Source organism: Mus musculus, chromosome 5, assembly GCF_000001635.26.
Source record: "Mus musculus strain C57BL/6J chromosome 5, GRCm38.p6 C57BL/6J".
Lineage (NCBI taxonomy): Eukaryota > Metazoa > Chordata > Mammalia > Rodentia > Muridae > Mus > Mus musculus.
This window is the reverse complement of record NC_000071.6, coordinates 50,032,532-50,058,551: the sequence shown is the minus strand read 5'-3', so window position 1 is coordinate 50,058,551 and position 26,020 is coordinate 50,032,532. Positions and strand designations below refer to the sequence as shown.

Here is a 26,020-nt window from a genome sequence, read left to right as displayed (position 1 = left end):
GTGAGTAACCCACGACGCCCCGCTGCCCTTTCCTGGGCTTCCCTCGCTCCCGGGTGCGCGGAATGGGCGCGGGGGTCTCCCGGGTATACACGCTCCTTTGTGTGCGCGCGGCGGCGGGCTGGGGGTGGTGCTGGAGAAGCCCTGTGGCTTAGTGTGGGACCAGGGTGGCCCATCGCCTTCGCAACCGCCTCTGTTCCCCCTCTGCTAGTTTTGCAAAGAAAAGTTTTCGGGGTTCCCGGGAGCGTCCCATGCCATCCCTGCTTTTGCTGTGCTCCGGCCGCCGAATACCACGTGAAGATGCTAATAAACACTCAGTCGGTGCAGTCCAAGCTCATTCATCCTGGCTCGGGGCTTCTGGGGAACACCCTGTGTGCTCCGAAGTCTTCATCCTAACTGTGGAAATGAAGTTGCACCTGAGGTAGATCCAGTTTGCAGGACGCCACAGTTTAGGGTGGCTCTGTGTGGTCTCCAAACCTCTACGAAGCTCTCGTCGCTTTCTGCCTTACTTTTAGTGCTCTTTCAGAACAACTTTTAGAGTTACTAATTTCGGAGAAATGTAAGATAAAAGTTGTCCAAGTCCATTTCAGCCCCATACTGAAGTCGGAGAGCTCTCGGGAAAGCCAGGAACTTCGGGATTGAAAACAGTGTGTGTTGAGTGAGCCCTCCAGAGGTTGGAAGGACTTCGGGTTTTCAGTGTGGGTTTCCACCTGGAAGGAAAAGTTTGGTAACTCAACTGTGCTATAGGATCCAGGGTTCAGTCCTGGAAACGTGGTTCTTTGTGCCAGCTGGACAGAGCGGTTGGCCCAGTGACTTTAGATTCAGTTTTCTGTGAAAGATGAATTGGTCTGGAAAAGTTTGAGTCACAGTGTTTGTAGCGGGTATTTTGGCAGGCTGAAATCTGAGTCCCTGGGCGTCTTGCTTCCCTATGTTGTTTTGGTAGGTTTCTTAAAAAAGAATCAAGGCTGCCACTATGCATACATAAAGGAAAAGACATGTGTGATCAATGAACCCACTTAAAGTAGGATTTTTAATGTAGCCTAACTATACGGAAGGATATTTGGTGGGATAGCCTAGTCACATAGCCTAGTCAACACCTTTATTGACTTATTTCCATCCCCTCCCTCCCTTCCTTTCTTTCTCTCTTTCTTCCTTTTTTTGATAAGGAGACATTTAACACAAGAAACTGTGTTTTCTGCTCACTCGGGTTGAAGATGGGTAAAGTAGTTTTCGTTTTCTTGGGCTCTTACTGACTCAACACTTCGGTGTTGCCTTTGCCATTTGGCCGACGTCAGGAGTTCTATTTATTTAGGTTTTGGCCAGATTTGAAGTGAACAAAATTGTAGGCACCTTAATTAAAGTCTAAGTCTGGTGGAGAAAGGCCCAGTGTTGGAGAAGTCCCCTGTGACTGGAAAAATTAGTCACCCAAGTGACTTAAGTAGTGACTGGATAAACACCCCAGTGCTAGGTCAGTGAGCGGCACTCAGCCTGATTCCTGTTTGCGTTTACTTGTCCTGAAATGGATCCATTATACGGAAGGTATTGGCAAATTTGGTGATATTGCTGTACAAAATCACCTTTTGCCCTATTATCAATTATTGCATCAGATTTTGCATGCGTATAGCCATTTAAGGCCTTTGAAATGTCATTTTGATCCTTGTTTATGTCTGAAAGCTGGTTAGATAAAAATAAAATTAATAAAATTAAGTGACCAGCAAGTAAGTAAAGGCTCAGTTAAGCCACTGCTGAAGTATGGTCAGAGTATTCCAAGCCTGTTGGAAGGGCTCCTAGGCTACTTGTTTCATATTGCTAGACAGGCTTTCACAAGAACGGTGGGTGAAGGCAGATCTAAGTTCCCATAGTGGTTGTGTGTCTGGTCCTGGTCCCAGATTCTTGCCCTGCAGTTGAGATGTGTCTCATCAGATGCTCACACCTGCCTTCATCTTTGTTAGTTCAATGTTTTTTTGCCTTCAGGGGATTCTTGGTAGAAGACGCTGTGTGGAAGTTTGGGTTGTCTGTTAGTTTCCTAAGGCTGCTGTAGATTGTCACATGCTTGGCTCCTTGAAATAATAGATTTAGTCTTCCTCAGTTCAGTAGACCAGAGTCTAAGGTGTCAGCTTCACAAACTAGGATAGACTCCTTTCTTGATTCTTTTGGCATTGAGTGCCCTTCAGTTTATGATAGGTATATTTTAGTCTCTCACCTGGCTCTCTTTCCTTTGTCTTAGTGCCTTAGGTGGCTCCCCCCCTCCCGCCCCTCTCCTTCTTTCCTTTCTTCCTTCCTCCCTCCCTCTTTCCCTCCCTCTCCATCTCTCACCCTCTCTTTCAAAAAAGGAACAGTCTTGGATTGGGATAGGGGCTACTCTAAGGACTCTTGTCAGAATCTCTTACTTCATTATACTTGAAAAGACCTATTTTCCAAATAAAGTTACATAGGTAGGGGCAGTTTACCTAGGGCTTGGACAAATATCTTTGTGGTGGGTTAATTACCATATATTTCATTTTAACACAGAAGTAAAATCAAGATCCTGGGGGCTGGGGAGGGGGGTAGCTCCTTGGATGAACACAGTGGGCCTAGTCTCTACAATGTTTTGAGTTTGATTCCCACCACTGCAAAACAAGCAACTGTTCTTCTTGAGGGATACCCAGGTATTTGGAGAACAGTCTCTGACTAAATCTTAGAGCAGTGTGCTAAATGTTTTATTATCGGGATGCACATTGAGCAGAAGAGGGCCCGCCCAGAGGAAGACAGCAAGCCTTGGCACTTTGTGTGATCTAGGGTCAGAAAACCCTGAGCCAATTCTGGGAAAATGAAGACAACTGAAGAAAATAGTTGATGCAGGGAGGCAAAGAGGAAGTTGAAGTCAGAGTGCTCCTGCATGCCTAGGCTCCCGGAGGGTAGTACTCAGTTAGGATGCTGTGCAGTTTGTGGCATTGGAATAGTAGAGGCAAATGTCCCTTGCCTGGATGCTCATGAGAGAGAGACATTAGAAAATACCTGGCTCCCTGGTTTAGTGTTTAGGCCTTAAGTGTGTGTGTCCAAGGGTTTTCAGTGAGCTGTCATGTTACTGCAGAGAGGAACATTTAATTGGCTTGGATTGTGAGTATGACAAGGACAGGCTAGTTTTCTGTCTGGCGAGGAACTTGTCATTGCTATAGGTGGACACTGTGACATCTTTCAACCCTGAGAATGAACACTTCTTACTTCCAGATGCTGTGTTTATCAAAAGAAGTTGAGCAAAGGTCTTTGGCCTGAGCATGCTCGGTCCCAGGTTCTCTTGTAGATTCTGTTAAGGAGATAAATTTTAGTTATGAAGTTTACAGAGAAAGTGAACAAAAAAATACCTGCATTTAATAGTTTTACAGGACACAAATTATTTATTACATCTCTGTATTTATATGAAATATTATTACATATGTTATTTTAAAAGTTCTGAGAACGTGATTGGCTGAAAGCTTTACAGGGTTAGCCATGTGTGTCCGTGTGTATTGCCTTCACAGTTATTGTAGGGAAACAGTTAAGTCGGGAATTGTCACTCAGGAATGAAGTCTGGTTTTCTCTTAGTTTGATAAGTGAAAACAGTGCATGTGAGTTTGGGTCTTGATTTTATAAAATGTTATGTTTGTTTTCTGTCAGTTGGTAATTGTTTCGACGCCTCTGATGTGGCCCAGTCAGTATCAGGTACAAGAAAAGGAACCCTTGGAGTGTTCAGGAACTTAATTAAACATTGTTGGCGAGAAAGGACAGGATAGATAGAGTGGGCAACATTCAGGTACAATTAAAGAATTCCTGTAATTATACAAAAGTCCTGCACTGCTTTATGATGTTTTAGGAGACTTGAAAGGGGGAGAAGTCTGGGGTGGTACAGAGTCCCTGGGAAGTACTTCTTTCCTGCAAGAAGTTAAGACTTGAGTAGGGCCTCAGGGAAGGGGAAGGTTCAGTTGGAGGACAGAGATCATTTAAGGCATAAGGGAGCAGGCTGGCTGCCAGCCCAACTGGACTGGGGGTCTTGTGTTGGGCCATTAGTATAGAGATAGCTTATGGATATTGACTTTGACACACTTGGTATTTCTCATACCTGCTTTGTTGGTGTTGCTGGGAACAAGATGAAAAGGGGGCTGGGTCCCAGGCAGAAAACAGGGGATGTTGGAACTCAAAAAGATTATAAATGAAGACTACTCTCCTGGAGAAACCACTGAGGCTGCCGGAGCAAAGAGAAGAGTAATCATGAGATATCATGGTGGGAGAAGCCGCCTGGTGGTGAGGTGCCCAGAGATCAAGTGCAGACACACCGAGACTCGTCTTTGACAGTTGAAGGTTTGACAGCCATTTAAGAGCCCCGTCCATACACCAAAAGTGAAAGATGCCAGGCTCTGTAGCTTGAAGGGAGAAGGGGATTGGGAAAGGTATAATCAAATATGGATGAAGCAGGAGTTCTGGGTGAAAAAAGCAGAAGGTGTTCTTAAAGGATTTGGGTTTCCTGGGGCATATGGGGGTATATTGAATGGGATGGGAGAGAGTTGCCAGGAGGAGAAATGGCGGTGGAAGGAAAGATAGATGGGGCTGAGCATAAGTAGAGCGTGTGGCTTTTGATGGTAGCAAGGACTTTCCCTCCCTGCCAGAGTGAGAGGAGACAAGGTATAGCCAAGAGGAGCATGAAGGAGCAAGTGCAGGGGCAGCTGTAAGTGGGAGGGAGAGGGGCCTTCTGTGTTCCCTAAGAACAGAGGTGAAGGAAGAATGTTGAGGGAGGATGGTGGGAAGAGGTGGGGAAGAAGGGCCCTTTTGGAGAGTCATGGCATGGGGGGGGGGGGTTGCATAATGTCATCGGGGTGGAGTCTTGTCCAGTTTGGTCCTAAATTCAGAAGGAAATAGCCAACAGGCTTGCTTTCTCCACTTGCATTCAGCTTGAAGCTACAGCTCCTTGTGGGTAGTAGGTTGCTCCCTCGTCACACAATGTACTCACACACAGAATAGAATGACTTGTGTGGAACACGCTCCTCTCCCCCTTTAATTAACCTGCGGTGATCCCAGGTAGCTACTGGGTAAGGTTGCTGTCTTTGAATTCAAGATCTTATTTATTGCCCTAGAATGGAGTCTTATCCACCTTTACTCTGTGGGTCGTTTCCGTCTAGCTGCCGTGCCTCTCACCTTGAATACAGTTTGTACTTAGCCTTCTATAGAGCTTGGAACCTGTGCTCTTGTAAATTCTGCATCCTTCATGGGCTGGCCCAACTTCTGGGAATTCTTCACTGACTGTCCTCATGGCTTGGCCTTAGGTTATTTTGTATTTCTCTTCTCTACTTTCTTCTCCTCCTCTTGTCTCTCTGCGCCTAAGGCCTTGTATGGGCTAACTACATGAGGAACACTGAGATACATCTGTCCCATATTCCTGCATCCCTTTCCATGATACTGGGTAGCCATGCACATAGCCTTGAAGGGAAGGGTTGGGAGGAGACCTGTCAGATACAGCAAGTGTTATTTATTGGCAAGCATACCATCAGCAAAGATTCAAGAGTAGATGGTGGAAAGTAAAGAAGAGTAGAGGACAAAACTTTCACACTGATACAGCAAATGAGGGCATTTATTTATTTTAGTCTGGTTCAATAATGCATAGATGTGGGACCCATAATTCAGAAATGGGTCTTGTAGGTGCATCTACAGTTACACCTACTTGATCTTTTGTAGCAACCTAAATTCCTGCAAGGAATACTTCGCAGAAACAATCCATAGACTTAGGCATTTTTGATCCTCGAGTACCTATCTCCTATCTTAAGTTTTTATGATATGAGATGTCAAGGTTTTGCATATCCCTGCCCCCAAATCCTGTTGCTTCTTGCCTGTTTAGAGTCCTTTAGTATCAGGCATACAGGAGAGCAATCACAGGGTTTGGCAGTATGCCAAGTCAAGATACAAAGAAACCTTGGAAAGTTTGGAGATGTTTGTTCCATTGCTGCCCCGCCTTTGTCTCCAGGAGTCCTGTAAAGATGGCTTTGAAAAGCATGTAAGAGAAGTAAAATAACAACAACAACAACTAGAAAGTAAATCAGAAAGTGATCTAGGATACAGACCTTCTTTCTCCTTATTTATCCCGTTTTCCTATTGGCCTCTATTCCTGGCAAGTCTCCTGCCTCTGTCTTTGCAGTGCAGAGTGCTGAGCTTCAGTGACAAGTCTTGTAGCACCATGCGTGGCGGGTTAGTTTCCTATGGTGACTTTAATTCACCGGCTTCTAGTGATGCTGTTCTGCCTTGACTCTGGAAATCTTATGTCCAGAGACTACAAGGAATGCACACTTATATTAACATTTTCCTGTAAATAGGGAAAAAAATCACATATACAGTACTATGAGTTTAAGTGGCATGTTAAATTAGACTTCGAGATTAAAAAGCTGTACATGCAAACTTGGCCTTTTCAAGTTTTGATTGTTGGCCAGCAACTCAGTTTGGTTTTAATATTCTTTGTATGGTTTATCTTGCATGCATGTTCAAATTTAGTTTAATGCAGGAGGCAGTTTAAATAGCAAGCTGTTCTCTCAAGGCTTTCTTTTGACTGACTTTTCATCAATTTTGCATGTCCAGTTAGGGGACTCCCTTTAAGCCAGGGTGACTTTGCCAGGCTCTCCTGGGTCTCCATCACTCGTCTTGGCTCTTAGGCACTGTGCTGAGTGCAAAGCAGACATTGGCTTTGCTCTTGCACATTGTTTAGCAAGCCTTTCCTTGTCCTGGGATTCTTCCTGTTGAGAGGCTGGGGAGATCCCGTAGGTCAGAGCCCACCCCACGCTCTCCTCTAGTCATAGTCTCTTCTCACTTGCCTGCAGACAGCTGGCTGCTTGGGTTTGAACCTGTGCTGACAGACTAGACAGCACTTTTTCTTTTAAGTGTAGAATAGAGAATTTATTTAGGGCATGGGGAGGGGAGTTAAGAGGGTAGTAGAGACAGAGAGAAAGGCTGAGAGAAGGAGAGAGTAGATAAGTGGAGGCTGGCCATGACCATGTGGAAGGGGTGGGGAGAAAGCAAGAGGAAAGAGAGAGGCCAGAGCATAAAAGAGATGACTCTTTTCATGTTTACTCCTCTCTTACTTTTCTTCGTGGTCAGTATCCGCGTCTGCAACTGCTTGAGTCCACTTAACTGCTAGCTGTTCCAATTTGTGGTCGTTTCAGGCCTTATCTCTGGATTCGACTCTTTTAATATTTAATTTAATTCGATTTGATTTTTTTTTTTTTTTTGCCCGCTGGATCAACTCTGTCCCAGTCAGACACTGCTGTTCTGGAGCTGTGCCTCGTCCTTCTAGCTGTCCAGTATCTGTCATGCCCCTCTCTCCTAGTGTGGATATGGCCGTCAGTCCAGCTTCCTCAGGATGGCCTCTAACCCATGCTCTGGATCCACACTGTCACATTCTCCTGAGACAGCAGGGCGCAGAGGTAGATTATGTGGCTTTTGATGTGTTAGCGGCAGGCAGTAAGGCTTTCTAAAAGGGAGGGTTGGAAGACAGGTTTAGGCGGCAGGACTTTGCCAAAGGGGCCCAGTAGTGGATCCTTTGTTCCATTGACCATGGTTGTGTTGTTTTCTCCTTCTCATCCACCCCCCGGGCGCAAAGCCTCTCTGCAGCCCCGAGTGTTTCCAACGTGCAGCACACGGTCGCATTGTTATTCATGGAAGTTTCTCCAAGATTTTCACGCCAGGACATGACACGCGCAAATGGTGGTGAATGGCAGTCCCCAGGCTGTGTCCAGAAGCAGGGAGATGAGGGACGCTCCCAGCCATCATCTATCCCATCCCTGGGGAAGAAGGGACTGGTTGTCTTCTTCACTGAAGCCTGATTTCAAGCGTGCTGCTGAAAACTTCATTTGCATCACCCAGGAGCGTTAAATATTCCCATATCTGGAGCACAGACCTATGTTCCCATGCAATTGATGGGGTCCCAGACATTAGTGATTTCCATTGATTCCGGTGACCCTTGGGATTACAAAACCTGTTGTTAGGGCTGGAGAGATGGCTCTGCAGTTAAGGACTGCTCTTACAGAGGTCCTGAGTTCAATTCCCAGCAGCCACGTGATGACTCACAACCATCTCTTTTGGGATCTGATGCCCTCTTCTGGTGTGTGTGAAAAGAGTGACAGTGTACTCACATACATAAAATAAAATAAAAAAAATCTTAAAAAACAAAACAAAACAAAAAAAAACAAAAACAAACCCATTATAAGGTATCCCAGTCAAGGGTTAATTGTGGCTACCAGCTGTCTTCTGCTACAACAAAGGGAGATGGAAGAAAGAGTCCAGAAACAGAGAGCAGCTGCCTTTGGGAGTGGGGAGGGGCTGTTCTACGTGCAGAGGAGAGGGATGAAATTAAGAGACATTCCTAGGAAAGTTAGCTGATAGCTGTGGACTGGGGCTGTGTTCACAGGAGATTATAGATGGAGACTCAGGTGTGAAATCTAACACCGGATTTAATGTTAGGTTGGTGGGATGGTGTTAAAGATATGCCGTGGAGATAAATGACTGAACTTGAAAGGGCCTGACAACTGCCACCATTTGTCCCACTGGTATTTGAGGGCCTGCTGCTGTGTGTTTGATTTGGGATGGGCAACAAAACAGAAAGGGTTCTTCCCTGCTCAGGGTTCCTTTCATGCTCTTTGTTAGATTTAAAACTCAAGGTCTCATTTCCATGCATGGACTTTCTCACGGAGCAGGGGCTGCCGAGTCGAGGAGCTGCGTCATCCAAATCTTCCTGAAACCACCACACTATGAACAGCAGAATGAATTCAAGCAGTTTAAAAAGTAGGATCCCCGTTGTGAAGAACGCAAGGGAAGAGTGGGCCACCAAACCCCAGTTCTGGGCTTGGGGCCCACTTCTCGGTGTGACAGCACACACATATGCAGGTGGACTGCAGTTTGCAGCTTGCAGGCAGGCAAGAGAAGGAAAATGAAGAGGTAGAGGGTGGCAGGAGACAGGGCCTTCTCCACAGGGCTCAGCTCTGCTCTTGTACTTGTTTTTCCTCAGGCTCCGAAAGAGAAACAGAAAAGTTAAATGACTGTTCTGATAAAAGAACAACAACAAAAAGATAATTTAGTTCTCAGTGTGTTTTAATATAATTTAACCTATGGAGGGGTCATTTGTGTTTGGCCAAACTTCTGAAAATTTGAAATCTACTTATCTATCTATCTATTTATCTATGTATGTATGTATGTATGTATGTATGTATGTATGTATTTATTTATGTCCCCATTGACATGAGGTTTCTACGGAGATAATTCACCATCAGATATTTATTTCGTCATTTTCTTGCTGTTTGTGCTGGGCCTTAGGAGGCAGCCCAGTAGACCTCCTTGCGCTGTTGACTTCACAATTGGCAGGTGTGCTGTGCTGGAGCCTTGTCTGGAGATTGCGAGCACAAAGCTCCTTTGCCAGACTGTGAGTCAGCTCGGCTCTCGGGCCCATGCCAGTCACTCCCAGCGCCTTATCTGTGCACTTGTCCTGCATTCTTGGTTCTGAATTGAAATGAAACACAAACCTTACATCTGCTGTTTTTTTTTTTTTTTTGTATTTCTTCTCATGTTTTACCTTCTTAAGTTCAAAAGTAATCTTTGTGTATTTGTCTTATTTTTCCAGAATGGTCCCCATGGGTGTGGGGAATCAGGGGACACAGAAGAAGGCTGAATTACTGCTGTGGCAGTCTGTTAGGAACTTTTATTGATTTCATTTAGGATCTTGCCCAGTGACAGTGTCATCATAGCAAGAGAAAAACCTTTATATGGCTTGATAGCCCTGTGTGAGAAAGTGCTGCCCTGCCCACCTGTGGAAGGTTGTACTTACAGACTGCTGTTTTCCCAAAGGGGCTAGGCATGCTCCCTTAAGGGAATGCTGGACCCCTGGGGGTCGTTCCACTCAGTGCCTCCCCTCCCCAGGGGCAAGCATTGAATGTGACTGGGATGTGTGTGTATCCCTGAGACTGGCCCCATCCAAAATACCTCCAGGGCTGCCCCACTTCCTCTGTCAGGAGCAATTGCTGTAGAGACAGGCAGTTAACAGGGAATCCTGTGCTGGCCTGGCATTTCTGTCTAAATCCCCCTTGGATTTAATTGAAGGAAACTCTGTGCAGCCTTTGCGTGGAATGGTAATGAAGGTCCTTTAACACCCGGCGTTAATGTTTTCTTTCTTTAGGCCTGCTTGATTCTGAGTCTAATTAAATTGATTCCTTTCCCATCAAGATAAGACTTAAAAAGCCTTCTTGACTGTGCAGTTTCTCCCAACTTCTTGTGGAAAAGGTGAAGATAGATCGCAGGGTGGTGTCTAAGATGTCCTTTCTGTTAGTCTTATCTGTTTCCTTTTTTTTTTTTAGAAGACTTTTTTATTAAGTATGGAATAGAAAACTACAGTGATAAGTATATTAAATAGTGCCCCAGTAAGCACAGAGGAAACTGTCCTTAGGATTAGGAAATAGAGCTTTGAGGCCCTCCCCAGTCATCTTGAATTTCTTTCACTGCCTGGCACCGTGAGTTTGGATGCATCATGTTCAAGCTCTTATAACCTTGTCTTCCATTTGTGGTCTGAAACCATGTACCACTGTTGTTGTGCATTCCTTAGCATGATTGATAGGATGATGTTCTTTATATTCTTAAAAATAATATCCATTATGGGTATGAGCCAGTTCATTGTTAATGTCCACATATCCCATGATTTATTTATGTTGTTATATAAGAAGATATACCTCTATAACATGCATGTACTCAGCAACCTCTTGCTAGTGATACGTGAGTTATGCATGTGAATGCATACCTATCTATCTAGGACTCTCTCTCTATAGATACTTAGCCTAAAGTCTTTCAGTCAAGTATACCATGAGGCTTACGCAGGATGTTTCCCTTTCAGCGTTGGTTTCTGGCTTGTCATTCTCCAAGCACAAGCGTAAACTTTCCCTTCATTGCCCAGGCTAAGAATTCTAAAATGGTTGCAGTGAGAACCTGGAATCTGCCTTGTACCCCGCTTGAAAAAGGTTAGCTCATTTTGCCTGGTATCCACTTCCTACCTGATGTTTTCTTGTGTTCTTGTGGGGAGACCCAATTTGGTGCCCCAGTCTCTGACCAGAATGTATCAGATTGTGGGTTCCTGATGATCACGTTGATCTCTGGATGAGCCTCAGGCACAGGAACATTAAGTGTTTCTCTGTACAGGGAGGTTGTATTTCATTTCTCTGTTTTCTTAAGTTGGACTAGGGAGGCATTTCTTTTTTTTTTTTCCATTTTTTATTAGGTATTTAGCTCATTTACATTTCCAATGCTATACCAAAAGTCCCCCATATCCACCCACCCCCACTCCCCTGCCCACCCACTCCCCCTTTTTGGCCCTGGTGTTCCCCTGTACTGGGGCATATAAAGTTTGCAAGTCCAGTGGGCCTCTCTTTCCAGTGATGGCCGACTAGGCCATCTTTTGATACATATGCAGCTAGAGTCAAGAGCTCCGGGGTACTGGTTAGTTCATAATGTTGTTCCACCTATAGGGTTGCAGATCCCTTTAGTTCCTTGGCTACTTTCTCTAGCTCCTCCATTGGGAGCCCTGTGATCCATCCATTAGCTGACTGTGAGCATCCACTTCTGTGTTTGCTAGCATAGTCTCACAAGAGACAGCTACATCTGGGTCCTTTCAATAAAATCTTGCTAGTGTATGCAATGGTGTCAGCGTTTGGATGCTGATTATGGGGTGGATCCCTGGATATGGCAGTCTCTACATGGTCCATCCTTTCATCTCAGCTCCAAACTTTGTCTCTGTAACTCCTTCCATGGGTGTTTTGTTCCCAAATCTAAGGAGGGGCATAGTGTTCACACTTCAGTCTTCATTCTTCTTGAGTTTCATGTGTTTAGCAAATGATATCTTATATCTTGGGTATCCTAGGTTTGGGGCTAATATCCACTTATCAGTGAGTACATATTGTGTGAGTTTCTTTGTGAATGTGTTACCTCACTCAGGATGATGCCCTCCAGGTCCATCCATTTGGCTAGGAATTTCATAAATTCATTCTTTTTAATAGCTGAGTAGTACTCCATTGTGTAGATGTACCACATTTTCTGTATCCATTCCTCTGTTGAGGGGCATCTAGGTTCTTTCCAGCTTCTGGCTATTATAAATAAGGCTGCTATGAACATAGTGGAGCATGTGTCCTTCTTACCAGTTGGGGCATCTTCTGGATATATGCCCAGGAGAGGTATTGCTGGATCCTCCGGTAGTACTATGTCCAATTTTCTGAGGAACCGCCAGACTGATTTCCAGAGTGGTTGTACAAGCCTGCACTCCCACCAACAATGGAGGAGTGTTCCTCTTTCTCCACATCCACGCCAGCATCTGCTGTCACCTGAATTTTTGATCTTAGCCATTCTGACTGGTGTGAGGTGGAATCTCAGGGTTGTTTTGATTTGCATTTCCCTGATGATTAAGGATGTTGAACATTTTTTCAGGTGTTTCTCTGCCATTCGGTATTCCTCAGGTGAGAATTCTTTGTTCAGTTCTGAGCCCCATTTTTTAATGGGGTTATTTGATTTTCTGAAGTCCACTTTCTTGAGTTCTTTATATATGTTGGATATTAGTCCCCTATCTGATTTAGGATAGGTAAAGATCCTTTCCCAATCTGTTGGTGGTCTTTTTGTCTTATTGACGGTGTCTTTTGCCTTGCAGAAACTTTGGAGTTTCATTAGGTCCCATTTGTCAATTCTCGATCTTACAGCACAAGCCATTGCTGTTCTGTTCAGGAATTTTTCCCCTGTGCCCATATCTTCAAGGCTTTTCCCCACTTTCTCCTCTATAAGTTTCAGTGTCTCTGGTTTTATGTGAAGTTCCTTGATCCACTTAGATTTGACCTTAGTACAAGGAGATAAGTATGGATCGATTCGCATTCTTCTACACGATAACAACCAGTTGTGCCAGCACCAATTGTTGAAAAATGCTGTCTTTCTTCCACTGGATGGTTTTAGCTTAGGGAGGCATTTCTTGTAATTCTTAACTGAGATGGGATGAAAGTGTGGCAGCTAAGCCCCCGAATACTCAAAGAAAACTATTTTCCTGTGAGAGTCCAACTTTACCTCCTACAGTATTCATCTGATGGCACGGTGCCTGTCTTAGCCACATGGACCTGTTCCTTCTTCCAGTTGCTCCCCGCCTTTGGGAAAGCATGCCTCATTTTGCTCTCAGAGCTTCTCACATAGTTTCTGAAGGTGTCCTTGCCATGTGCTGGCATGGCTTTCCTCCTCTGTTCAAAGCACCCCAGGAATCCCCTGTAGCATGCGCTGCTTGCCTACTCTGCTATATAGCTCAGCTCAAGTTCACGCTCTGGTCCCTTCTGTCTTAGTCAGCTGCTCTGTAGTTTTTGCCCCCTGAGCACGCTTTGCTGCCAAGGGTAGAGTTTCTGGCAGCCCCTCTGCATTTCTGTTCATATTTTCTTCTTTGGTTTAATGACTGCATTTGATATCACACTCCCAGATTTCAGCTGCTGAATCCAGGTCCTTTCATCTTCTGCACTTTGGGCTAGAAAGCTCCTAGGAACAGTCTAGACCCAGGAAGGACAATGGCCCTGGGGGCAAAAGGGGAGGTGTCATAACAGTGTGAACCTCTTGAGAAATAGAAACTGTTTAGATTATTTTAAATTGCTTCAGCAATTCTAGTTAACTCTTCTATTTAACTACCTAGTTAACAACCTAGTTAACTCTTCTATCAGGTAGTGGCAGAGGAGGGTGTGGGGGATCTCTAGGTCCAGCACTGGGTGACAAAGAGGCTCTTTTCCCTTCCTAGCTCCGAGGTTTTCATGCTCTTGAATGTCTATTTCACACTGGCCTGTGAGGCTTGTGTGTTGTGGAACTCCATCCTTTGGCCTAACCACCATCATCTTCATTTAGAGCAGCTGTGACCACGTCCAAGCAGTCTCCTCACTGTTGGCGTTCACTCATAGAAAGAAGGGCTGGAAGGAAAGGGTCCTTGCTCTCCCATCTGAGATTTTGACAGTCCTACCCTGCACCTACCTGCTGTTTGTATACAGTTCTGTCCTAATTGCCCATGGTGCTCTCTGGAGTTGCTAGAGGGCAGTAGGAAGGGTGGGAAGTTAAATGAAGTGGGGTGGGGACTCTGTGCATGATCCACCATAGGGTGATGTTCTGGGCTCATCCAGCTCCTGTAAGCAATCCCTCATCTAGACTCTGTGACTAAACCGAATCAATTCATTGGTTTCCCAAAGTGGACTTTGATGGACTAGTAGACCTTGGTTTACAGGTTCCCAGAGAAAGAATTCCTGTATGCCTTACCATTGTGTTTTGTATGGCAGCTTATTTTCCAGTGGTTAGTTTTTGTTGGGATGTTGCAGAGAAGGACAGTAAAATGAAATATCCTGTTCTCACTTTTTTTTTCCTTTTTTTTTAGAATAGGATTTCAAAAAATCATCCTCTTTGGATGAGTTCATTTTGAGATCTGTAGCTTTCATTGTTGGAGTGACCACAGATGAGTTTCCTGATCCACAGGTGCACTAGGGTTCTTGAGAGAAACAGCAGATGGGATCGAGAGAGAGAGAAAGAGAGAGAGAGAGAGAGAGAGAGAGAGAGAGAGAGAGAGAGAGAGAAATGGTGTTACAGGAATTGGCTCATTTGGATATAGTCTAAGGAGCCCCAGTGTGTAACCTGGAAAAGCAGGAGTTCATGGTGTGATTCATCCTGGAGTCAAGGCTCTAGGATCAGAGCCTCAGGCACAAGAGTCGGCAGTACTGGTGCAAATGCAGCCTAAATCTGAAAGTATCAGGCACACAGATGTCCAGGATCAGAGAAGCAGTGTGGAGCAGATACCTGGGCACCCCGAGCCCTGTCAGAAGGACACAGAATATTCACCGCCTGAAAGGGTTGAAAGGTGTTTTCTTCCCAAACTGAACTGTCAGGACTTGGGGAACATAATGTGTGTGGAGTGCTCCTTGAGTTTAGAACCTCAGCATCCTTAGCTGATTCTCAGGTTCTGGAGATGACCGACATCTTGATACTTGTCAGGTAGTAGCTACAGTGTTAAATACTTTACAAAGAACACATTCCTGGTGCCTTCAGATTGACAGGGGAGGTAGTGTCCATGTTTTTACAGGTGCTCCAGCAGAGGCACAGATGAGTACATTAGTATTCCAGTTACATAGGTTCCGAGTTCCAGAGCCTGGCTTGTGGGCCATCTCTGTGACTCCAGATCTACAATTCTAACTATTGTTATACCACAAAAGCAACCTTTTGGTAGTAGGGTTGGGTGTAAACCTTTGTAAAGCACACTGAACAGCTTCCATAAGAAAGATGGCTGGCTGATGGGGAAGCAGGAGCTGAGAAATTGCACTTAGCACTTAAGGGTTGTTGAAGAGAAGGCGTTTATTATCCCATTTACTCTCATTGCAGTAGTTGTGGGAGGGACAGGGACGGGGACAGTCCTGCTTAGGTCTGTAATGTAGTGTTGGCTATTAATTAGGAATGCCTTGCTCATCTGCACTCTTGAGATGGACTGTTTCATCCTAGAATTCCCAAATGGTCTTACCTTGGACACAGCTGCCCTGCACACCTGGGGGGGACTAAGACCATCATGGTGTGGGAGGGCGGGGTAGCTGCCTAAAGTCTTCATCAGAAGATTAAATCAGCCTTGCCACTCTGCCTAACGTTTAGGGAAGGTTCACGTTCCCCATGGTTCTGTGCTCCAAGATCCCGATTTACTAATGACCTGAGAGAGGAGGAAGCAGAGGAAATAACACGAGACTGTGGTTTCAGGGAATCCACACTGGCTTTGCCGAGTGCAGCCAGAGTGTAGCTCTCAGCTCATCACAGGTACTCTGGCCTTCACTTCCCTGACAGGGAAGTGAGGTTTTGAGCTGGCTTGTCCTTAAGGGCTCCTTAAATGCCTGAATTCTGTGAATTTACATAGCTCACAAAACCAAATCAAACCTGACAAGATCACTGAGGTGTTTTTTAAAAGGCACAGACGTTAATGAAGCCCCAGTAGTTTTATTAGAGGGATTCATTGCATCATTATATGGCATTCACACAGTAAGTACAGGGGCTGTCTTCTTGGCAGAGGCAGCCAGGGAGGGCTGGAGAGGGTGGGGGCTGCTAGGATTAGCATCTGGCCAGCCTGGTTCCTTCCCTGTCTTTATTCACTGCTTTTGGCTGCTCTAATTGCCCCTCACTTACCAGTTGAGACCTGCCTTCCTTTCCTAGGGCTAACCCCAACATTGGGACCTTGAGCTCTCCTTGTGTTAACCTGTGTGTTAACCCGATTTCTCTCTTGTCTCAGTTCCTGTCTTTAAGACTTGAGCACTCGAGGAGCCCATTAAGCACACGAACCCTGGTATATCCCTGTTTCTTCCTTCATCACAGGAATACAGATTTTTAAGTTCCCAGCTAAATGGGTAGCCCAGGCTGCTTGGCTGAGTTTCTGAGCTCTGGGTGAATGTTTGGACATCCATTATATAGGAATCACAGGTATTTTTGTTAGATAGTAAAAATTTCCTCAGTGGAATACACACATACACACACACACACACGCACACACACACACACACACACGCACACACACACACACACACACACACACACACACACACAGGTGTGCACACCTGCATACAGGGATTAAGTATGCTCCACTACACCTCTCACACTCGCCTTGCAAGTATTTTACCAATTGAGCTATCTCTCAAAACTCAAAAGATGTTCTTTTCTTTTTTTCCTCCCTCCCCCCTTCCCTCTCTCCCTCCCTCCCTCCCCCCTTCCCTCCCTCCTTCCCTTTCTCCCTTCCCTGCCTTCCCTGTCTTCCTCTTCTTTGGTAATTTTTAAATACCACTGTAATTATTTAGGTTCTATATAGAGTAGAGAGCTCTACAGTGTCCACATGTTGATTCCAGGCTGGGTAGTTCAGTTGGTGGAGTGGTTGCCCAGCACGTAGCACCTCTTGGGTACAGTCTCCATTGGTACATGTTTTAGATGCATGCACAATGGTGCCTGCCTGTAATCTCAGCATTTGGGAAATAGAGAAAGGAGGTCAGAATTTCAAGGTCATCCTCAGCGTCATAGTACTGAGCTCTCTACCAGTCTGGGGTACATGAAAGCTTATCTCAAAAAACAAAACAAGAGGCTGGTGAGATGGCTTAGAGGTTGAGAGCATTGACTGCTCTTCCAGAGGTCCCGAGTACAATTCACAGCAATCACACGGTGGCTCACAACTAGCTATGATGAGATCTGATGCCCTTTTCTGACATGGAGGCAGGACACTGTGTACATGATAAATATAAATCTTTATAGAAACAAACAAAAGCCAAGGCAGACAGACCCCAAACACAAAAGTATCTGCTTCCTGCCCCCAAACCAAACCAAACCAAAACCAGGTTGAATTTCTCATCTTTCTCATACACTCTTGGTCATTCTATATAAACAGAGAATGGCTCTCATCAGCAACCACAGATCTTTGGGAGCTATATTGGGGGAAACTAAATGAGAACAAAAAGACTGAGCATCAAAAATAAGGCCAATTGGAACATAATTTTTTGGAATGTGCCAGGTCCTGTGGTATGTGTGGGAGTGTCGGAGTTATGTTCATACTTCCCTAACAAGGTCATTACTATGATGAACCCTGTTTCATGCTTTGGGAAGTCAGGCTCATTAAGGTTCCAGGGTCACTGGACTGCTAAGAGAAGGAACCAGGTTTGAGCTCAGGTACTTGGCATCCAGAGCCCATCTTAATGCAAGGACAGATTGACAGTCAGCATTGTAAGCTGAGATTCTGAGGTGACCCTTCAGCTCTCAGACTCTAGCTTGAGTCTGGCAAGCAATGATCCATGTACCTACATTGATGAGTCCATAATAACTTTAATTCTATTTTAATGCCAGTTGGCAGTTTTTTGTTTTATCATCCCTAAATCAATCATACTTTAGTACTTGGAATATGCCCATAGCCTCTTTCATTTTATCATCCCTATTAATTTCTTACCTCATCTATATTTATCAAAGAAGTTTCTCCATGATCTGTCAGTTGATTTCCTTAAAGTTACTTCTTTAAAATGTATCTTCATTATTTTTAATTCCATATGTAGGTGTGTGTCTGGAGTGTGGGTTTGTGCCCATGGATGGTGTTATATCCCCTGGAGCTAAACTCAGGCTGTTGTGGGTGCTGGGAACTGTACTCTCCCCTCTGTAAGAACCTTAGGCATTTGCACTCAAGTGCTGACTGCTGAGCCATCTTTCTTCCCTTGAAGTAACTTTACCCAGGACGAACAAGATGGATATTTATCACTTTCTTACCCAGTAAGAATTGGCTCCATTTACAGCTTTTAATCTTTTACTCATATAATTGTCTTACAAGTTAATAATTAAAAATACTCTTTTAAATTAAATGGAATCATTATTTGCTTAGAAATTCGTATTTTGACTACATTACCCCCTTCTCTCTTTGTGTGTGTGCAAGAGATCTCGTCACGGCGTATATATGGATGTCAGAGAGAGCAGCTTTGCAAGAGATCTCGTCATGGCGTATATATGGATGTCAGAGAGAGCAGCCTTGGGTTGGGGTCTTTGGGTTTCTTGTTTGTTGTTTACCTCTGCATATGCCAAGGTAGCTGGCCCGCGAGCTTCCAGGGATTCTCTTGTCCCTTCCTTCAGTTGTGCTGTATGACAGCTGGGATTACAGATGTATGCCTCCTCGCCTGGCTTTATGCCAGGCTGGGTATTTTGTGCTTTACCTACTGAGTCTTTCCCCAGACCGACCGGTCTTTAGTCTTCTAACAAAACAAGTCAAATAATGTGGAGCTCTGCTTGTAGCTGGTAGTAATTTGTGGTAGCTTGGTTTCGTACAGTATGTGTTCTTTGCAACTCCATCGTTTGCAACAGGATGGAACATGTGCTTTTTGGCAAGTTCCCAGACTTGAGCACAGACTAAGGGGGGAGGCTAGTTCAACAGATTGCAAGTGTTTGCTTTTTAAGTCCTGATGCTTCTTCACACTGCCCAAGTAGCTCAAGGTACAAAGGGACTTGAGACCTCTATCCTTGATAGACGAAGTCTGCATGAACTGGATGTATGGATGTCGTATTTGGGACTGTCAAAACATCAGCACAGAAGGTGTCCCACCGTGTCTATGTTGATGGTGATGATGATTGCCTTTGAGACAGCGCTCTACTCTGAAGAGCAGGTGTGTACCTCAGGCTGGCCTCACGGTCTTACCTTCTCAGCCACGAGCTGTCTCTCCTTTACTTGTTTATTTATTGTTCGTCAAACAGCAGGGCTAGGCTGTGTTATGTTGCTAGTGACATATTCAAAATATAGGTGTGGTCTTAGATACTGGTTCAGACAAAGATCTGTATAAGATCTTTCTGAGATACTTAGGAATCTGATTGTGACCTGGATATGAAAATGGACTGAATTGGAAAGGCTGAGTCGGTAGCTGAAGAAGCTGGCGTCCCTGTTCTTCGTGATAGGATCTGTGTTTACAGAATCTATACCTGTCTGTGTATATGGTTGACAGTGTCACGAGGCTGAGCTCTGAACTTGTGAGCATATTTGTCTGTACATAAAAAGTGTAGTTTACTTTCTTCTTCTTCTTCTTCATCTTTGTTTTCTAATTTAAGTACTTGACCACTGCTACTGTAATAAAAATTATTTAAAAGCAAGCCACCTTTTTGCTGAGAATTGTCATTTATCACTCACGATGGTCTCTTCATCTTAGCTAGACCTTAATATCTGCTTCTTATATTCTTTTTTTCAAAGATTCTTTTTTTCCACCAGCCAACACACTACATATTTTGCTGTTTTGGTTGTGTCCCGCTGCCCACTAGTTTATGAATTTGTGAAGACTGGAGTTTTAGTTTGGTCTGTTTCCCCTGGCATCTCTAATGCTCTCAAGCATGCAGTTCACACTCAATAAATCCTCATCACAAGTACCTGATGAGTAGAAATCGATGTGCGTGTATGTTGAGTTCTCTGAGGGAACTGTAGCCTTCAGTCCAATTTAAAACTATTGCATTAAGTTGTATTTTAAATCTAAACCAAAAAAAGCCCTTAGCTTAAATAATGTTTATTTCTGTAAAGTTAATTTGTGTCGGAAAGTTTCTAGAACTGGATGGTCACCGCCAAGGTCTGGAAATGGTTGAATACATGCCCTGCCAGCATGTGTGGAGGGTCTCTTCATGAGTAGTGGTGAGGACATGACCGTTGAGACAGCCCGTGGGCTTGTTGTGAAGTTTTCTCTTATGTTTGCAGCTTTCAGCCTCCTTGCTGTGATTGGCCAGACACTCAGTTGCTTGGTCCGTAGTATATTTTTAAGTGAGTTACTTTTCACATCAAGGTAGGTTCACTATGTACCAAGGCTGTTTGGGGCCCAACTTTAACGTTGTAGTAGAGAAATGATCTAATTTAACATCTGTCCTAAAAGTTCCAACTGTGCTTAGGGGTACATGCCTGCTTCTGATTCTGTGGGTTAAGACCTGTGTGTACCCATTATTCATTCACATTCATTCATCCCTACATTTGCTCTTGCCCTTTCTCTCTCCACCCCCCCCCCCTTCCCTCTTAATAGAGCCAGGCTCCAGAAAGGACAAAGGGCTGGATGCTTATAGTGTTTCCTTTCTAACACGCCATTTCACAGGAGGCTAATTTCGTGTTCCTGTCTTTTCTCCCACACAGCAATGCCGTTTCCCGGGTACTGTAAAGCTGTGGCGTGGGACTTGCCTTGGAGGGAATTTGTGTAGTAATGTTTCTTGGCTCCCTTTATTTCCTTCAAGCTATACATTCTCAAGGGCAAGGGCAAACACTCTAGTTCTGCCTGGTTTTGTACAGCCTGAGAGCGAAGAAACGGTTTTTACGCTTGAAATGGATTTGGTGATCAGGACCTCAGTTAGTGAAATTTTATCTCCTCCAAAAAGGAGTGCATTCTTCTTTTCATTCAACAGTGTGGTAAAGAGAGTGATTGGGACCCCTGTTAGATGAGAGCAGCAACTGTATGCAGGATCACTTTGATGGATGTTAGTTGGGCCTGAGACACTGGGCTCAACTCCAAATATAACACTAGCAAATGGGGGTGGATTGCCAAGGAGGTTGGGGCAGAGGGTCATCAGATTTAGAATTACTAACCGGAGACATCAAGGTGGACAAACTGCTGCAAAACTGGCCTAATAAGGTCCTTGCTGAAGGTAGCCAGGTGATCTGCTCTCTGCAGGGATGTCAGGGAAATGAGGAATTTGATCAGATATCAGGAGAAGGTTTGTTTTTTCTTCTTCTTCTTCCTAATTGAACAAGATCCTTGTTAAGCTAGACACCATGCTACAGATGCAGGAGCCAGAGGTTAAAGAGGAGGGTTCTGAGTCACCTGACTAAAATTTGGTCGAGGAGAACATTTGTGCGGGGGGTTAAGAAAGAAGTCGTGCTCTGTTGTTATATTTTGAGCTTTGTCATTCATAACTTGTGAAATTAGAAAAATATATACTACAAAAAATTGTTCTCCATCTTGATACAGAACCTACTTGCTACCGTGGATCGTGCATAACTTTGCTTGTTAAGCTTTAGCGGCGGCCTGGCGCTTCTGTCAGTTTATCGCTCTACAGTCTCAGGACTGCTCTCTCGGGCCACAGCGCTACAGTGAGCAGGAAATGTACGGTTATGTGTAGCTCTTGTGCATGTTGTACTGAGAATGTGGGCTTTAGGAAAGCGCACTTGTCTACCTTAGCCTGTAAGATCTCCACTTTTTTGTAGCTATTGCCTGTGCCACTTCAGTGGCTGCCTCTTTCCTCCACCCTTCCTGTGAACCCAGAATCGTCTGTGCCTTCTCTGACCAGTTCTACCTGGTAGAGGAGCCCATGCAGTCCCTGCCAGGACTGATCTGATAGTTGTGAACTGTTTATGGAAACCTTGGCAAGATTACAAGGATTTTACTGTTTGTCTTTAACTTCCCACCCATTGGAGTTGGGGAGGGGACAGCTTACGATGTATATAGTTCAGAAATATGTTCTCCTAATCAACTCGCCTTCAGCCACCCTGAAAGTCTGTATTCTCTTTGGAGCAGTGATGCATCCTCCTCATAGCATGTGTGCATATTAGTCCTTGAGGTCTGCTCCTGTATCCGTTGTGTCTCTCCCAGAGCGGAGTAGTTTCTCAAATATATTCTGAGTTAATGAGTGATTGATACATCATCAAAATTTTCAGCTGAAAAATCAAATCTTTGAATCCTCAAGAACCTCAGTGTAGTCCCAGTAGAAAGCTTTCTGTTTGATTAAAATGCCAAATAAACTCACTTTTATTGTATTCATAAATATTAAGTGTCCAACATTCTCTGTGATGTACCGGCACCTTGAAGAATGGGCTTCCTTTTCTCAAGGAGCTAATGTGTTTGTAAGATATGATGGAGTGTTGTTTAATAAACAGTTTTTCATTTTTAGACATTGTTGAACGATATCTAGTATGGTGTTAAAAACCCTTCAGATTTTCTTAATCAACTAAATGCTATTTAGCTTTATGTAAACTCACTGTGTTTAATGTTAACGCTGAAAAATAGGTTATTTACTTTTTATTTATGAAACTGCTAAGTAAAGCATTGAAAGCAAATGAGGAAAAAAAAACAGGCTTTTATGTATTATTTCAAGGGTTGGGTCTTTGAGAAAGCTGACTGGGAACTTGGAAGGTTATTTAATGAGCCATTTGGAGAGTTAGGGTTTACTGTGTACCCGGGCATATTTTTGTTGTCTTTGTATGGTTATTAACGGCACCTTTTAATCTTAAGACTCTAATCATGTGTTCCATGCTGATGGTTTTGACTTGCTGTCTCATTTTATATAATTGTTCACTTTGTGGGAATCGAAGTTGGGTGCTGGTTACAGCTTTGAGAATGTAGCTAAGTTCTGCTGGATGAATTCTGTAGAAAAGATTTCTTGGATGAATAAATCTGAGATGTCCGACAAATTTAGGTGTCTTCTGTTCAGCACAATAGGGATTCCTGCGTGCATTTGCTAAGAGAGCTAATTAGCAGGCTGCTGCTTCGCATTGCTCTAATTCTGGGGATCTTGCTAGTGGTGGTGTTCCTACCCCTTTGGGTCTGTGTGTGTACCCCGCCATCCTTAGTTGTTACAGGGTACCACCCATCCTGCTGCCTGCACAAGATTACCCTAAAACTGGGCAAGACGCACAGGAACCTCAACAGTGTAACAGCTGGCGCAGGCTGGTTTAGCTGAGCAGTTGCGCCAGGCCTTGAGGAAGGCAGTGTGGTCAAGTATGCAGTTACCATTGGGTGGTGCTGAATGATAACTCCTGCTTGGCTAGCTGTGGTCTGGCTGTTGTGATTGGCTTGGATCTTATTAAGTAGTGCTAAAGGCCCACCTTAAGTACTTTCCCACACTTGGCTTCTATGTCCACTAAAAGCTTTCATTTTCTAAGTCCCTAGAATAATTTATAGATGAGATATTGAGTAACAGAGGTTAAGAACCTTATGCAGAATGCTGAAGCCAGATCTTGGTATTAATGTTTAAACGCAGGTAGTTTGTGTGCCAGAGTCTACCCTCTGTCGTGGTGTTACCTGCTTAGTAACTACTGAGACAAAGGCAGGGACTGGAATAGTGACCCCAAAACAACAGATTTGTTTGCCCAGTCAGTCATACGACCCACTTTGGTGATGGAGTGGCTCCCGGTAGCACAGTCATGCATAGAGCAAATGAATGCTTATTATGCTCAGGGACATCCTGTTGCTTCATATGGGGTCTGTACCTTAGCTTTGGTCCACAGGACACTCTTGTGATTAAAGTAAAAATTCTGTTAAGGATAAGATATTTGAAATTTTCTTTTTTCCCCCTATCTTTCTCTCTTACTTCTGTCCTGTTCAAGATCATGTTGAAAATTGTAGCAGAAACCCAAAGAGGGCTGAAAAATGAGAGAGCAGTTCCCCTGGCCCTGGAGCACTGGGGACTCAGGAGTAAAACCCGGCAGATGGATGGGATTGATGGTGAGACCCCACAGCAGAGGAACTTACAGCCCAGGAGAGAAAGTGCCAACTCACTAGAAAAATGACGTTCTGAACAGCGCTCTGGAAGAGTCCCAAGAACTGAAAATGTGGGGAGTGGCAGCAGAAGTGGGTAATGAGAGTGCCCAGCCAGCAACTGATGACCTTGAGACAGATGCTCTGTCTAGCTGGGCCCAGAGGAGGAGCTGCTGATATGAGGTTGCCGCAGCTGCAAAACCACTTTGCTTGTTCTCTGCCCATCATCTGCGGAGGCTCAACAGAGTAGGAGTTGGAAGCAGGAAGTTACTGAGTCCCTGCAGCCTGTGTAACTCCACTCTCTAAGGTTACAAGACTCCCCAAATTCGGCATAAAGGAGGTTGTGTCGTATGTGTCCATCCTTATTTTCATATATGCTAATGAGATCCTTTGCTGCCCCTCAGTATTGATCAGTCCATGAACAACCAGAAAGGGTCATTAGACTTTTGAGAAATCAACACTGTGAGCCGGCAAGGAGCCAGTGTTTTGGAAGCCTTGGTGAGATGTTAACGCAGGAGAATTCTAGTGGGTATTTCAGATCCGAAAGAATAACAGATCCATAGGGCAAGAATAGCGTGGGAAAGGGTGAGAAGGGAGCTCTGCGGAGTTAGCTGTGAGGCTGAGATGTGAAGGAGCCTGTCCCGGGTCAATGATTGGTCTGAAGGGCAGGAGGGAAGTGACTCAGGATTTAGGAAATTAGTGGTCTGGAAAATTGAGCGGAGGATTTATTTGCAAATTCAAAGCAGAAGGATTAAGATGGAGGTTGTGAAGCAGTATTAAGAACCGTGGAGGACGGCCTAAGAGATGAGTGTTAGCTAAGTCATAGAATCTCAGATGCTGCTGGGGCTAGAGAGAGATGACTTATTTCTCTTAAGAGCTGGCGACTCTAAACATGGAGGTTTCTTTCGCCACACCACAACGAGCCACGTCTTTAGAATCTCTGCCAATCCCCAGTCCTCTCAACCAGAATTCCAAGTCACTTAACCATTCCAGGTCTGCGTGAGATCATTTTAATACAATGCCTTTCCAGCTTCAACTTGAAAATAACTAGGTGAAGTTAAGAAGTAGATGGGTAGAAACTACTTAACATTGTAACTCAGGATACCTGCTTTCTTTTACTCACAATTTACTATTTTAACCAGAGTTTCCTTTTTTTGTTTGTTTTTTTTTTTTTTTTAAAGATGTGTCCAATATTTTATTGTGGCATATGCTGTGTGCTGCACAAGTTATTGAGTGTGCTTGTGTATATGCAGTGGTGTATAATTGTGTTCCAGAGGTCATTTTTCTCTACTCTGTGTGTGTGTTGTGCATACAAATTTGACAGTAGGGTATTTTAATAAAAACAAAATTTTAAAAGAATATCTTCAGTCATGAAATTATAGTTTAGATGGCTCTGAAGCATTTTTTAAAAACTTGTTTAGCTTCCTAATCTTGATTCTTCTCCTTCGTCCCTAACCCCCAATTGAGTTGCATTTTCCTAAGCTTCTTTTATAGGTGGATGAGAACTTAAGAGAGATGTGGCTTCAAAGTTTCCTGTGGCACTGGAGTGCAGTCCCCTACCCTCTGAAATGTTAAATTCTGACAGTGGCATCGCTTGTCCTCACTCACACTGACTGTCCTATCTTCTGTTATACAACCTTTAATTTCAGTGTTGCACTGTAGTGGAACCTTGGTGTGTAAGCACTAAGCCACAGTTAAAGATCCAGACTTAAAATTCAACCACAGATTGTATGTGAGCCAACGACAACAGTCACTGATAAATCCATGGTTCTTCCTTCCCTAGCAGCTGGAGATTCCTTTCCACATCAGTTTTAAGGGGATCCCAATGTTAGAAAGGCAATAACGTGGACATACTTCTTAGGATTTTGGAATAGAAGAAGAAAGACAACTAGACATTATCTGGTAGATTTTCAGAAAAATCCCTGGAGCCGCAGAGAGGAAGGAGCGAGTGGTCTAGATTTATACTTCTCTGTACCACTAGAGGCCAGTAAATTACCTACTCTGCATCTCACAGTCCTCAGGGAAGGATCCTTGAACAG

At 44.3% G+C, this 26,020-nt stretch overlaps 1 protein-coding gene and 1 long non-coding RNA gene across 2 annotated transcripts in view; both read left to right on the top strand.

Moving 5' to 3' along the window:
- Adgra3 (adhesion G protein-coupled receptor A3) overlaps positions 1–26,020 on the top strand; it is a 99,046-nt gene that overhangs the window by 445 nt on the left and 72,581 nt on the right. The gene's annotated exons all lie outside the window — the stretch shown is intronic.
- Positions 9–24,332, top strand: LOC115490186. The gene is made up of 2 exons (XR_003955916.1): positions 9–418; positions 7,592–24,332. It is a non-coding gene; the product is annotated as an uncharacterized LOC115490186 (long non-coding RNA).